Source organism: Bombyx mori, chromosome 12, assembly GCF_030269925.1.
Source record: "Bombyx mori chromosome 12, ASM3026992v2".
Classification (NCBI taxonomy): domain Eukaryota; kingdom Metazoa; phylum Arthropoda; class Insecta; order Lepidoptera; family Bombycidae; genus Bombyx; species Bombyx mori.
The window spans coordinates 517,673-531,771 of NC_085118.1; the positions used below are offsets into that span (position 1 = coordinate 517,673).

The 14,099-nt window shown below is 36.5% G+C and overlaps 1 long non-coding RNA gene across 1 annotated transcript; it reads right to left on the reverse strand.

Annotated features, from left to right (window-relative positions):
- Nucleotides 1-1,552: 1,552 nt before the first annotated feature.
- On the reverse strand, nt 1,553-12,602 carry LOC134198715 (uncharacterized). The gene is made up of 2 exons (XR_009974427.1): nt 12,495-12,602; nt 1,553-1,684 (listed from the first exon to the last, which is right to left on the reverse strand). It is a non-coding gene; the product is annotated as an uncharacterized LOC134198715 (long non-coding RNA).
- Between the last annotated feature and the right edge of the window lie 1,497 nt (nt 12,603-14,099).

Here is a 14,099-nt window from a genome sequence, read left to right on the forward strand (position 1 = left end):
AAAATTGTAATCATTTCTAAATAATAAGTTTCGAAAAAGTCATTAAGAGGCTAAACTCTAACCTTATTTTGCCCTTATCTGACGGGGTCAGCAGAACGCATCGGTCTCCATCCATGCAAACAATTTAATGTTCTTACAACATTTTTGTTTGAAATAGCAAAACTTCATCCTTCATTACGGACTAATTAAAGAATTCACTGAAAAAAAAACTTACGGCATCCGTGTCTTTCCGACTTGTCGTTTTTGTAATCGCGAGACAACGATACTAATTGCACTTTCGTTATAAAAAAAAAATAGATCATTAATTATTTTGTAAAAATAATTTTAGTTTTCTTTACAATGGACTATAAATAGACCAGTTGCCTATTGTTTTCCGTAGATGGGTGAAGAGCCCCATCAGAATTTACTGGAGGTCATAGATATCGCAACATATTATTTACTGGTGGTAGGACCTCTTTTGAGTCCGCGCGGGTAGGTACCACCGCCCTGCCCATTTCTGCCGTGAAGCAGCAATGCGTTTCGGTTTGAAGGGTAGGGTAGCCGTGGTAACTATACTGAGATCTTAGAACTTATATCTCAAGGTGGGTGGCGCATTTACGTTGTAGATGTCTATCGGCTCCGTAACCACTTAACACCAGGTGAGCTGTGAGCTCGGCCACCCATCTAAGCAATAAATAAATAAATAAACCATAACACAGTGCGACACATGAGATTGAAATCTCAATTTTATTACAAATCTATCCCTGCGTAAGAAAGCCCATCTTAAATATTGCATGTATTAGCTTATTCTATAGATGCGATGATATTCGATGATACTTATTATTCGCGACTAATGAACAAAATTACGTTGAATGTATTTCGATTAGGAGCTCAGTTTATATTGGTTATTTACCTGTTCAAATAAGTAGATGTTACTAATTTATTAGCGGGTTAGCCAGACGGACAATAAGAGCATACTTAATGGTTAGTTATGATGACGGTACAGAACGGAAATAGTCGGCACAGCTAATTTTTCTCTTCCATTCTCTTCTGTCAGCCGTCAGCTCAATACTCACTCCTCTCTCTCTCATATCGTCATTCACACACTCCATCCATGTCTTCTTCAGTCGACCTCTTCCCCCTCTCTAGAACTGAGACTTATACTTATATTACATACTTACATAAACTCATGTCTCAAGGTGGGAGGCGGTATTAACGTGGTTGATGCCAATGGGCTCCAATGACTAATTCACATAACCGTGAGCTCCACCAACAATTCTGTCCACCCATCTTAGCAATAAAAAAATGCAGACTTCAATCACCCTTCAGGGTGAGCCGGACGCTACATCACTGAGACTTTGAACTCATATGCCGAGAGAGCATTCACTTTGATTCGTCTATGGACGGATGCCTATGGAGAGCATTAAAAAATCTAATCTCTCGTTACAAAAGTTTCTTTATATTCTGTATATATGATTTTAACATAAAAATATTCTAGGATATCCATTTTAATAATATGCTCAAAACTTTCAATAGTGTGTTACCGATTTCTTTTTGAAATAAAAACTTGCCTATTGCTTATGGTTGTTTATTTTTGAATACAAAGAAATCGCTTGCAATGTCTTGTTCACAAGATTTCTTCGTCTTCCTTTGAAGCTCTTCCACGAGCTCTCCGGTGATCGTGAAGCTCCACCTGACTCGAAACCTGTAACACGGAGAAGGAGGCGTGTGAACTGCTGCGTCACGGTGCTTACGAACCAATCTAGTTACAACGATAATGTGTGGGAAACTGATTGTTTAGGGCCCGCACGGTTTACGCTTCTCTTTGGACTATCCACAAATATTACCAAAATTATTATAACTTTAATTCACAAAAACCGATCTGAAGAACAGGAATTTTTCAATTGGTTTAAATCTAAAAGTAATTTAGTCGCAAAACATATCGACGCTTGAAAGGCAAACGTGACTAAGCGACAATAACTGCTTTGTACATAAATGATAGGCCATAACCATATTCGATGCGCAAAAATATATATTTCTAGGTCTATTAAAATAATTTCAATCCTACAGCTAAATTCGTTAAAATATATTTTATTTTCAGTTATTTCAATTTTAAATTAGTCTACTGTAAAGTTCACGCATTGTCGTTTAGTCACGTTTGCCTTTCAAGCGTCGAAATGTACTCTTAAAGGAGTCTTCGTTGAAGTTATGGTATCTCTCACCTTTCGTAACCGCTTAAGGCTAGATATGTTTGCGCATAAAAGCTAACAAAAGAAAAACTGTTCAAAGACCTCACTTTAGGTATTCCAGACGCGCCATTTGCATAGACGTGACTGATATGCTAAACTACAAAAAAATCACATGTCCATCTATGCACAGACGTTAAGAACCCTTGTGACCAATAATGCTACAAACTCTATACAGAATCTCAATCATCTGTTAATGTTCACGCATCGAAGCAAAATTACGAAAGGCTGGTCACACACCGCTATTTGGACGGTAATCGTTCAGTATTTTACTTAACTGTGTGAGAATTAACTTTATTTATTTTAACAATTGGATAAATTAAAGATTTTTACTTTTTACTTTCATGATGGTAGCTCGTTTAGTTTTTACAGTAGTTGTATTTAATTTTTATTAAGCTCTTATATAATCATTTTAAAGCACTTTAAAATGTATCACATTCCTTTTCCTTTTTCTTCTTTTTTGAGACTATTGAAAACTATTCAACCAAAAATTATCAGCTACCACTGTGTATACATAGTATTAAAAAAACTTGATATCTTCAAAACGTAGATATTACTTTTAGTAAGGCGTCTTATGAGCCCGCATGGGTAGGTACAATCACTTTACCTTGTTCTGCCGTATTGCATTCCGGTTCCCTGGGTCAGACACGTCCGATTCTATGATGGAAGCGACTACTGCATAAAACAAACTAAGTTAACGTGAGATCGTACTTTAAAGCTGTAGGTCTGTGTGTTTCTCAGGAAATCTTAGAAAAATTCGCTTTTGAACTATCTCTTCGAATAATAAATTTCGTATTAAATAACAAGATAATAAAACGTAAATGCATTTTCGTAACGACGGGGCGTCGATGTCATGCATGAGCGTGTCCACGATGACAAATTTATCGCGAGCACCGCAATAAAAACACGCTCGTAAAAATATTACAACACACCCCCGTCGATGGAGGAGCACCCCCGGACACCCCCGGACACCTCCCGACACCCACAGACGGATCCCGCGAGAAATAACACACTTTGTCTTAGAGAAACGCTTTCTATCGCGCTACAAGGAGCCTAAAAGAGTTATAAATCTAATTGATGTGCTTTTTTCTTTTAGTACTACTGCGTAATCTAATACTGTGTTCTCATTTGTATTCTAATATTTTATATTAATGTAACAGGCCGTTTTTGTGGAATTAACTTTACGATCATTTGTTACAAAATAAACTCTATGGTTTCCGTTCGTATTTGTCATTAAATTTCCATAAGCAACGGTGAACATTTACTAGTGAATACTTACTTATCTTTAACTAATATTCCGGCGCTCAAACCTGGAGGTAAAAATTTATTTCCTGACTTAACAACACACATTTGCGAAAGAATTCCAAAATAAAGAATATTGTGTAATGAGATCAAATACACAAAAAGTTTGCCTATTTCTGGCTCTCTATGCGGTCCGGTACGAAACGTCAAATAATTGTTATAAAGTACAATTGATACTTAAAATCGGTTATGCCATAAGATCGCCCACCGATCTAGTGCATTATGTGACAAAGTGCCACATCAAAGATGTATTTATTTTCATTTTCGTGAATGAACGTTACGTCAGTAAAGTTTTCCTGGTTACGTTATGATATTGTTAGCTAAATCGAGGATCTATCGGCGATCGTCCAGTATATTTAAGTTGATGTTTTGATATGAACGTTTGGCATTACACGCGGTGAAAAATAAAACGACCGAACTGCTACAAAAGTCTAAGATAATAAAATTTAACAATTTAGATTTCGTAGCCTTGATTACGAAACGATATTAGAATTATGGAGATGTAAAAAAAGCACGCAGATTTTAAGACGCAGCTAATTACAAGTTGATTGTCTGATAGAAAATATTGCTTAATTGTGTAATAGCCCACCTACTTGTGACAGAGCTAGATAAGTAGTCGCAGTCTAAAATATCAGAACGGTGTAAGTAAGTTTACGATTACTGCGATGGATGCGCCTCCATACGACATCTCACGTCACGACTGTACATTTGTCTTGTTTAGTGTGATTGTGGCGAACAGCGCAAATTACGCCATTCCGCTCAGGACGCGATTGTACCGGGATCCCTTAATAATCTGTAAAGAAATCCAGGGATTTGATTCTTTGATGGAACCTTTAGTAATTGGGATGAAGTCTTCTCTGGAAGCCTCGCTGTAAATGACATAGTCTTATCAAAAATATTGGCACAACGAAAACAAAAAGGAGATAAATATTGTTACGCCGGTAAGAGTAACGCCATCTATAGCCGAATAGTCGAACGAATATCGTAGGATCTAGTAGCACCTAGAACGCTCGAGAAGTACAACGCCATCTATTGTCAGATAGCGGAAAATATTTTCGTTAAGGTAAGGGATGAGGGATTGAGAGTTTTAAAGTGTTTATTGAGGATTTTAAAGTGTTTATGTGATCTAAGTGTTGAATACAATTTTTAGTTGCACTTTGGTGGAATTTTATTTATCCCGAGCCCCAGGGCGTAACAATATTATTATTGAGAGTTACAGCGATCAAATTAACCTAAATGTCATAATTCTTTAAACGAAACAATAATTTCAATACGAACAGATAAATAAGCTCTATCATCATTTATCAATATTTTTCTGTACACGAGTTTTCTGTACACATTTTTCTGTACATAAAATTTTCATAATTGTATTGGGAAGCTAATTTAATACTACGGTTGTACCTCGTAATCTTCCCCGAGTACTTGTTATAAATGACACGAATAGAATAATAATTTCCAGGACGAAAACGCCTTCGTCGACGATAGCGTCGCCCCGAAACAAAATGCCTTATAACAAAAAGAATCAAATTAATATCACGTATTCCTTAAAAACTTTATTTTTAATAAAAAGAAACTATCTATATGTAAGATATGTAATAAACTAATATGAATTTCTCAATGAGAAGACATACATTAGCTGTTGTGAAATCGCGTGTGACGTACATATACAGTGGTGGTCATATAATTAGAAACACTACTTATGAATAAAGAAAGTAACTTCAACGTACAAATGTTTGTAAAAAATAAACACATTCAATAATTAATAATCATGCAATATGTAATATAGCCAATCAAATATATTGCTCTCATTAAATGCATATATGTAATATAAAACATATCTTACTTTTAATTATAATACAAAATGAGTCTTACCCATGTGGAGTTTATTTTCTGTTACTGGCCGCTTGGACGCCTAATTAGAAACATTTTAAAAAGAATCCATAGCGCGTTCTTTTTTTTAAATTGGAGAATAGCATTTCTTTCTTGGCTTTTTCTATTATTTTGGCGGCAATTTAAAATTTAATCTGAATTTTATTTTGTTCAAATGGGAATGGGAAAAAATAAAAGTTGTGACGCGTCACATAAGCAAATAATTGTTAATTTACATATAGATCATAAGAAGGCGTACAGAAGAATAGCTGAGCATTTTATTGTTCTGTTAAGTAGGTTTTTAAGGCAATTGATCATTATAAAACACATGGAACTGTTGAAAATGTTCTTAAAAGGGCTAGGCCAAAAAAATACCCAATTAAAGGCTCCAACGAGATTAAAAATGAAGTTTTTCGCCTAATGACCCGAGAAACATCTCGCCAAGAATGGAAAAAAATGTTATTTTCAGGTGAAATAAAAATAAATATGATAAATTCCCATGGAAAACGCTATATTAGAGGTCATAAATACCCAATGAGTAGGTATAGTCAAACACGGTGGCGGTAATATTAAAGTTTGGGGATGTTTTTCCTCCAACTCCACGCTGGAGTTGGACCCGTTCGGAAGATTGAAGTTACAATGAACCAATGGCAATACAAAAATATCTTAGAGCACACACTGATTCCCTACTCGGACGATCATTTGCCTGTAACCTGGATCTTTCAGCAGGACAATGACCCTAAACACACGGCCAATAGCGTCGAATGTTTCCTTAGCGAACAGCGTGGGTATATCTGTTTTAGACTGGCCCGCAAATAGACCAGATTTAAACCCGATACAAAATCTCTGGTATAGTGTTAAAAAGAAAGTCTCAAACAAACGTAGCACCAGTCAAAACGAACTATATGAAGCATTTGTTGAACCATGGAATTCAATCTCCCTAGAAAAATGTATGAAATTAATTGAATCAATGCCACGTCATTGCAGTTATTGAAGGTGTTGAAAATAAGGGATATGCCACTAAATATTAATTACAACTATTGGTAGGCTGTGGATAGTAGTTATTTCGCAACTAAATTCGTAAATAACAATACCAATTACTAATACTTAAAAAAATAGTGTTTTTAAGCTATTGCATAGATTTTATCGCGGGCCTTGAGCGCGGCTTCAGAACGGAATCGTGAAATTCCGTAACGAAAAAAACCTTCCACCCCTTACTACGCGTACTATGTAGCTCGCGTTCAACACATTCACACGTTGCGCTTGTGTTGTGTTTAAAGTAAGAAGTCTAAACACCGATTTACGTACTATCAAAATATGTGATATAATTTCGTGGGCGCGATTCAGCTTTTGCGTCAAGCGCCATCTATCGGCGACAAACGGAATCGTAAAATAGAAAATTATATCACATTACAATGCGTTGGGCGTGCCATTTTCTATCGCTTTGTCGAAAATTTTTATTACTACTCTTACTACTCATTCAGTGATTGGAGTGGCATTAAAAATAAACTAGCTAAACAGTTGATTCTGGGCGAATGAGAGTTAGAACTAGCATCCAAAGGCGTGTCTCTATCCCATGTAGCGCCCTCTAGTGAGTGCGCGGTCAAAATGGAATACTCACAATGTAGCAGATTCATTGAAAGTTAGCCCACTGAGTTTCTCGCCGGATCTTATTTTATTGTTGTTTTAATATTAAATTATTATTGTCGATTTATAATTGCATAAGTTGATAAAAAATGCTATGCAATGCTTTACCGCGGCAGTCTCCGAGTGCCACACGCCTTTTTTTATACTTTTTTGTTGTTGTTTCTAATTAGTTGACTATCATTGTTCATACCTTAAAACTGATTTAAATTGTTCTGAGTAAGGTAATACTGAAAGTGGGATTTATATTGTTTTTCTAATAAATGATAATCGTTGAACATATTGTTGTCCTATTTATTGTTTAATTTCAAAATAAAAACGATTGCGGTGAAGTATCTTACATAATGTCAAGGGCCGTTGGTAGTGTATCTAATTATACGACCACCACGGTATGCTGGTCTCGTATGCCAGTATCGTGTACAGATTATTGTATCGCTATTGTGCTACTAAAGACATATTGTATAAATAACATGCCCCCAGCCTTAGCCGAAATATTTAAACTGAAATATATGCAACACGAGGAACTTCAAGAAGCACTAAATGATAATTTATAGATAGTATAGGCATACTAGTCCACGCACCAACTGGTGTCCAAAGTCGTGATCGTTGTCCGTAGAGGTCACAACGTGAGTGACGCTACCCACTTTGACACATGAGGTCGCAGATCCGACTGCGCTGTACCATGACCCATCATTCCATAATCTATTTAATTTAACACATTTTGTGCCCGATATAAATGATCATGAAAAATATACTTAGTTTTGGTTTATGCATCGAACTACCCCCGGCCCTCCGGAGGGTGGGTGTCTTTACGAGCTATATTTACTGCTGGCCCGGACACTTGCCGTTTTTTACGATAAACATAAAAGCCTCGCAAGATTTACGTTTAATATATTCGTACCTTCTTACTTATGCTGATTACTAGCTTCTTCGATTCATTTTACTGAGTACATTTTATTGGTGCACATAAGAAAGTAGATTTGAGAACAGAAGAGACGGAGAAATTCTTACTTTTTGATCTCATTTAACTAACACTATTAAAACTGAACTAAAGCAATTTTAAATTAATTAGATTTACTGGTAATAAACGGAGTGCTATCGCATGCGTTTAAGGAGAAGGTCAATGCTTAAAATCAGAAATGAATCCTACTAACCTTGAAATCGTTATTGACCATTGTTTTCCTAAGAAATGTTAAGGGTGGTGTGGATTAAAAGTGATTCTAAATTATTGATCAATTCATCACATTTTGTCAACTCAAACTACGCCTAGAACTCCATTCTTTAAACCCAGAATTACATGGTTAAAATTATTATTAGTGAATCGAGGGTAAGTGAAGCCCGCAGATATAAACCTGAGTATGACCAAATGCCCTGTGACTTAATGACGAAATTTTCAATGATGTCGTATAATAGCTATCTCAATCGAAACCCACTACTGGTTCGCGGCAGAAATAGGCGAAATGGTGATAACAACTACGTTGGCCCAATAAATTACAACTACGCCGTACTAAACAGTAAAACAACTGTTATATTTATTTATATTCACTATTCTTGAAAAATATTTAATTTAATACTAAATGATTTGTAACAAAGCAATGCTCTTGACTTTCCATTCGGTCAAAAATGGAGTGAGCTGGGCTTCCCAACGACTCCTTGACAGAGTGCGCCATTTTAATAAATAAAATGAACGTATACTGTTAATAACTGCTAATAGTGCAAATAGTTTCAACGAGCTATCAGCTTTCCAACTTCATCACCAGCCACAAAAAGTAAAACTGCATCATGTGTCTACAGTGATGTGTTGGTATAGCTTTCCCTCGATCAAACCGGCGGCAAAGCTAGTGGCTCGTTCCATACGAAGCGTTAACCAGGATCCATAGACGCTACACTGTCAATACCGCCTAGGTTTAAACAATTACCCAATGATCAGAAACATAGCATGCGACCAATGAAGTCCATACCGCATATCAACTGCTACTGCAACTCTGTCTAAGTTGTGTACTGCCCTTTTTTAATATGGGGCCTCTACAGACTGCGTAGGTATTCGATATGTTTCAGCCTACGTCTTCTATAACGACAAATATAATACTGAATCGAGTCTTGATCAATTTTTTGATAACGTCACTCCCGACGACAAGTCATTTCGAACGACAACATTTGATTTGGAAGCCGCAAAATCAATTTCTACGACAACACAGCGCGGCACATGAGTGGAACAGACTATAGAGTACTCGCACGGTTTTACTTATCTGGCATTGCAGTTAGCTTTTTGCCATCAAAAAGAAATAAAGTTTTTAACACTTTGAGTACAAGTTTCAATATCAATTGTCTATAAATATACAGTAGTAGAAATAATATGGTACTCGCTGGATGTTGATCTTGCAGTCCGACGCATATCATATTGTCCAACCAGCTCCTAAAACCATCAACAAGTAAGATTTTTTATTATTCCTGTGATCGGTGAACGAGCTCACGGCCAACCTGATATTAAGTGACTACTGGAACCTATAGACATCAACAACGTAAATGCAACCACCCTTGAGATATGAGTTCTAAGTCTTTATTTTTAAAACACAATGGTAACAAACACCCTTTGAACCGAAACGCATTTCTGCTTCACGGCAGAAATAGGCACGACAGATGTAACCTACCCGTGCGGTCTCACAAGACGTTTTACCACCAGTAATTTGCAAATTGTAGCTTTTGCGGATTTTATTTTTAATACACGATGTTATTCCTTCACCGCGGAAGTCAATCGTACGTATTTCATCAGAAAATTGGTACCTGCCTGCGGGATTCGAACACCGCCACAATCTCATCGATAAATATGAACGCACCGGGCCTCTTATCCTTTAGGCCACGACAACTTCAATAAAAAGAAAGTCAGAGTCACAAGACACCACCCGAGCCGTCCACAACATTGGATACTTCACTCGTCGAGGGAGGACACCGCCAAACGGAAAGTAAACTGAAACTCAAATAAATATTCCTTAAAGCAACAATCGTGGACAATTACGACGGAATAGAAAACCGGGTAAATAAAAAACCAGGGTAAACATTATCGTAGAATCGCACCCCCGGGCAGGAGGGTGACCGCGTAAAAAGCGAAGCCAGCGGAAACCAAACATCGGACAATGTAACGAATTCCCAAACTACGTTCCGTTTATTGACAGGAGACTCACTGGATGTAGCGGCGACAACTAGAAGTCGACTTATCTATCAAGCAAAACATTGCAGCTTACCGACTTCATTACCAGAGAAGCTACAGTACCATTGTACATTGAAAATTGTAAAGTAAATAACAAACTCTTAAATATTTCAATATACCATATAATTTTAATTAATTCCTATATCTTTTTTGCATTAGAAGGCGGATGATCACACGACCCACCTGATGGTAAATAGTCACCGTCGCTTTCGAGAACTTCTGACTGATCTATTTACTTTCAAGATCTTTACAAAACCTATTTAAAGTAATATGAACTACATGATAAGTTGAAAAATCTTAAAGCATATAAATCTTTAAGCATGTCAAGTTATATACATACTTTGAATTTTAATAACCCTAATTATTGAACAGAGTTGCGTAAACCAGTCCTAATAATAATTAAGATTAATAAGAAGTTAAATCATTTGAAATTTCAAGTTTCGTCAATATTTCACATATTTCATCATATTTCATCAATAACCAATTTTCGTAATGTAATAAGAGCTTACCCTCATTTTTGTGTAATAAAAATCGAGTTCTATCTGTTAACCAAAGGACACCGGTACATGACCATAGTTTTCCGAGTGGGCGTTCTTAGTCGCCTGTTATTTTTGAATCTTCAGTTATTCTCCTACGTAAGACTGACATTTTATCCTCATGGTCGCTTAATAATTAGCCGTGTTGAAGACACGCATTTGAGTGTACCATCATGCTGCCTTTTGGTGCCGCGAAGTAAGGACCAGGCTTGAGCATCAAACAACCGTACAAAAAATAACAATACAACTGAGATTTCGTCTTCTTGTCTCAATCTAGGTGACGACATCCACGTTGTGATTTCCTTTAGCCGTGAGCGCGATTACTCAACTAGGTAATAAATAAATAAACTTATTAATAGCAAGTGCCCGTGGTGACGCTCACCTCTACCTTAGACAACAAAAAATCAAATGTGATCATTGATCATAACATTGTAAGATTTAATGCTAAATTCGACAATTACACTACGCTTAAAAATTGATAAACTAATCTACAATAAACTTATGAGTCCTAACTCTCTTAAATTTACTTCAGAGTAGAAAGAAAGCTTCCGAGAAAACAGTATCAACCACACAATTAATAAATTGGTAGATTCAAAAACCTATCCTACAAATCAACTCTAGAGCCAAGACAACAGTATATTACAAAAACAGTACATGATAGAGCAATAAACGTAATAGAATTATAAAGTTGAGGAAGGGAGAGAGTCTACTGCTCTGCCCCCGCTCTATACGACTCTACAAACGCTATAAACCAACCCACGGGTAACGAGCGCAAATATTCCTTGTTCATAGAAATTCTCGTTTAATTTTTAGAACTCGTTGTATTAAACTTAATTGAAATAGTACATTTGGTCACACGGCCCTTGTACCCTAGTCTCAAAAATGCAGTTGACACATATTAAGGTTATTAATAATGTAATTTCATCATTGGCTATGTTACTGATGACTTTGTAGTTTGGAGACCACTTAAACATTTTATCTCATAAATTATTTATACGATAATAACTAACATATTCTAATAAAAATAATGCTAAAATATTCTTATGATATCAAAATACGGGAACCATATTCTTGAATATTCTACTATTTATGATTTGACTCGTTATATACACAAGTATCAAAATTGGTCCCTTTTAAAAATACCAAAACACGAACTCAATATTCTCTCATTACAAGGACAAAAAAAAGAAAAATTCCACTCTTTATTTATGAAATAAAAATGAAAACATTTGTACGGAGCGCTGACGAATGGCCGCCATGCCACCCGACCCATCCCATCCCGGTCCAGTGTCCCCCCGCCCCAACCCGAGATGGAGGGATAGGGTGTAGGTGCAAAATGACAGCTTTGTGTTGCGAAATTGTTCTTTCATTCCTGTTTTGCTTACTTCACAAAGTATTTATGTATTGTTATCATTGTGATTAGCGTTTAGCGTCAAATGTTCATTTCTAAATATAACAAAATTAAAAAGTTGATCCGAAATTAACTAATTAGTTGAAATTAATTGAGAAAATTAGTTAAATCAATTAAGCTGTGCGTGATTTCAATCGTTTTTACTTGTTTTAAATTAATTCTCGAATCAGACCAGAAATTCTCAGAATATTAAGAGTTGAATAATTTATCTTCAAATACTAATTACGTCTTCGGCTAATTCAAGCAAACAATTGCTTTATTTTATACATTTTAATATATACAATAATGGTCATCATTACCAGCCACACGACTTTCAGTGCTGTATACATTAATCCACACAGCTGCCAGCGCGGCAAGTTTACACCGATCAACATCAAGCTTCGGTGATCTTGATTTTCTGTCCACCTAAAACAGTTTAACCAGCTTTTCAATAAGCAAATGATTCAAATGCAATCATAATTACATACGTACATATTTTATTTATGAAGGTTGAGAGTAAATCACCTGACCTGACCTGGCGCTAAGTAACAGAGAAATTGGTCCATATGGCCATGACGCGGCCTTTTTACCCTCATATCAGGTACTAGCGAAGAAGATTTCGACTATTACCAGCTGCTGTAATCTATTTGATAGAGATTTTGTTTGCGGCTTCGCCATTTGACTCTCGACCGTACTCTGAATTGCCTTCGAAAAACAATAAAACCCACTTTGAGATTCAAGGTAGGAGTATTAACATCATTAATCATGTAAAGTTCCTTGTCTTTCCTACCAAATCGCACGATTGGTCGCAGTAGATACAGGCTAGGTACAGAGAGAGATATATGTCCAGAGGACTGCGAACACTTTTAAGTAGCAGTAAAGCAGAAGTGAAGCTACTCGGCCAGAAGCGCGTCTGTTGAAACAATCGAACTCAAACAAAAAACTTAATGAGCTAGGATGTTGGAGTAACGGTTCGGTCCTCCGAGTCCTTAATTAAATTTGTATAAACGTAATTAGAAGTTCAATTTGAGTAGTAGATGGGGGGCCCGGGGGTGGGGCGGGAGGTGAAACGGAAAGATTTTTCAATTACCAAGTTTGTACCATTCCCTCCAATCCCAGTGCACAGAGTAGTGTTTGAATGCAGAGACTTTATTGATTTATAAATAAATTTTAAGTTAATTTTGTGTTGTTAGTGTTTTATTGAGTTATTAAATTCGGTGAGAGTAGATAAACAAGCTACTTGATGTAGCCTAACTATGGCCACTCACACGAGCAATCCACAATTCGCGTTTCAATGTGGTTTTTACTAGCAATTAACTTGGAGCTCATTAAGGTTGTGTCAAAGGAGTTTAAAATTCCAACTTAAAAGGAAGTCGTTCTATTGAAACGAAAACTTCTTGGAAATGATATTCATATTTTAAAGTCTATGGGTTCCAAGTTCCGGTGGTAGAACCAAGAAAGTCGTGCCACGAAGGCACTAAAATTGGTAATGCCTGCGAATTTAACCGTAGCGTCAAAACTGTACTGATCGTATTACAGAAAGAACATTGGTATACCTGTCACTTGCTATTGTCGTGTGACAAGATAATACCTTGAACGTTCCGTTGGATATAAATAATGACAAATCAATTCATTTATTAAGACTAATTAATGAAGAATATTTTTTGTGACAATTACTGGTGGTAGGACCTCTTGTGAGTCCACGCGGGTAGGTATCACCACCCTGCCTATTTCTGCCGTGAAGCAGTAATGCGTTTCGGTTTGAAGAGTGGGGCCGCCGTTGTAACTATACTGAGATCTTAGAACTTATATCTTAAGTTGGGTGGCCCATTTACGTTGTAGATGTCCATGGGTTCCAGTAACCACTTAACACTAGGTGGGCTGTGAGCTCGTCCAGCCATCTAAGCAATAAAACAAAAAGAAAA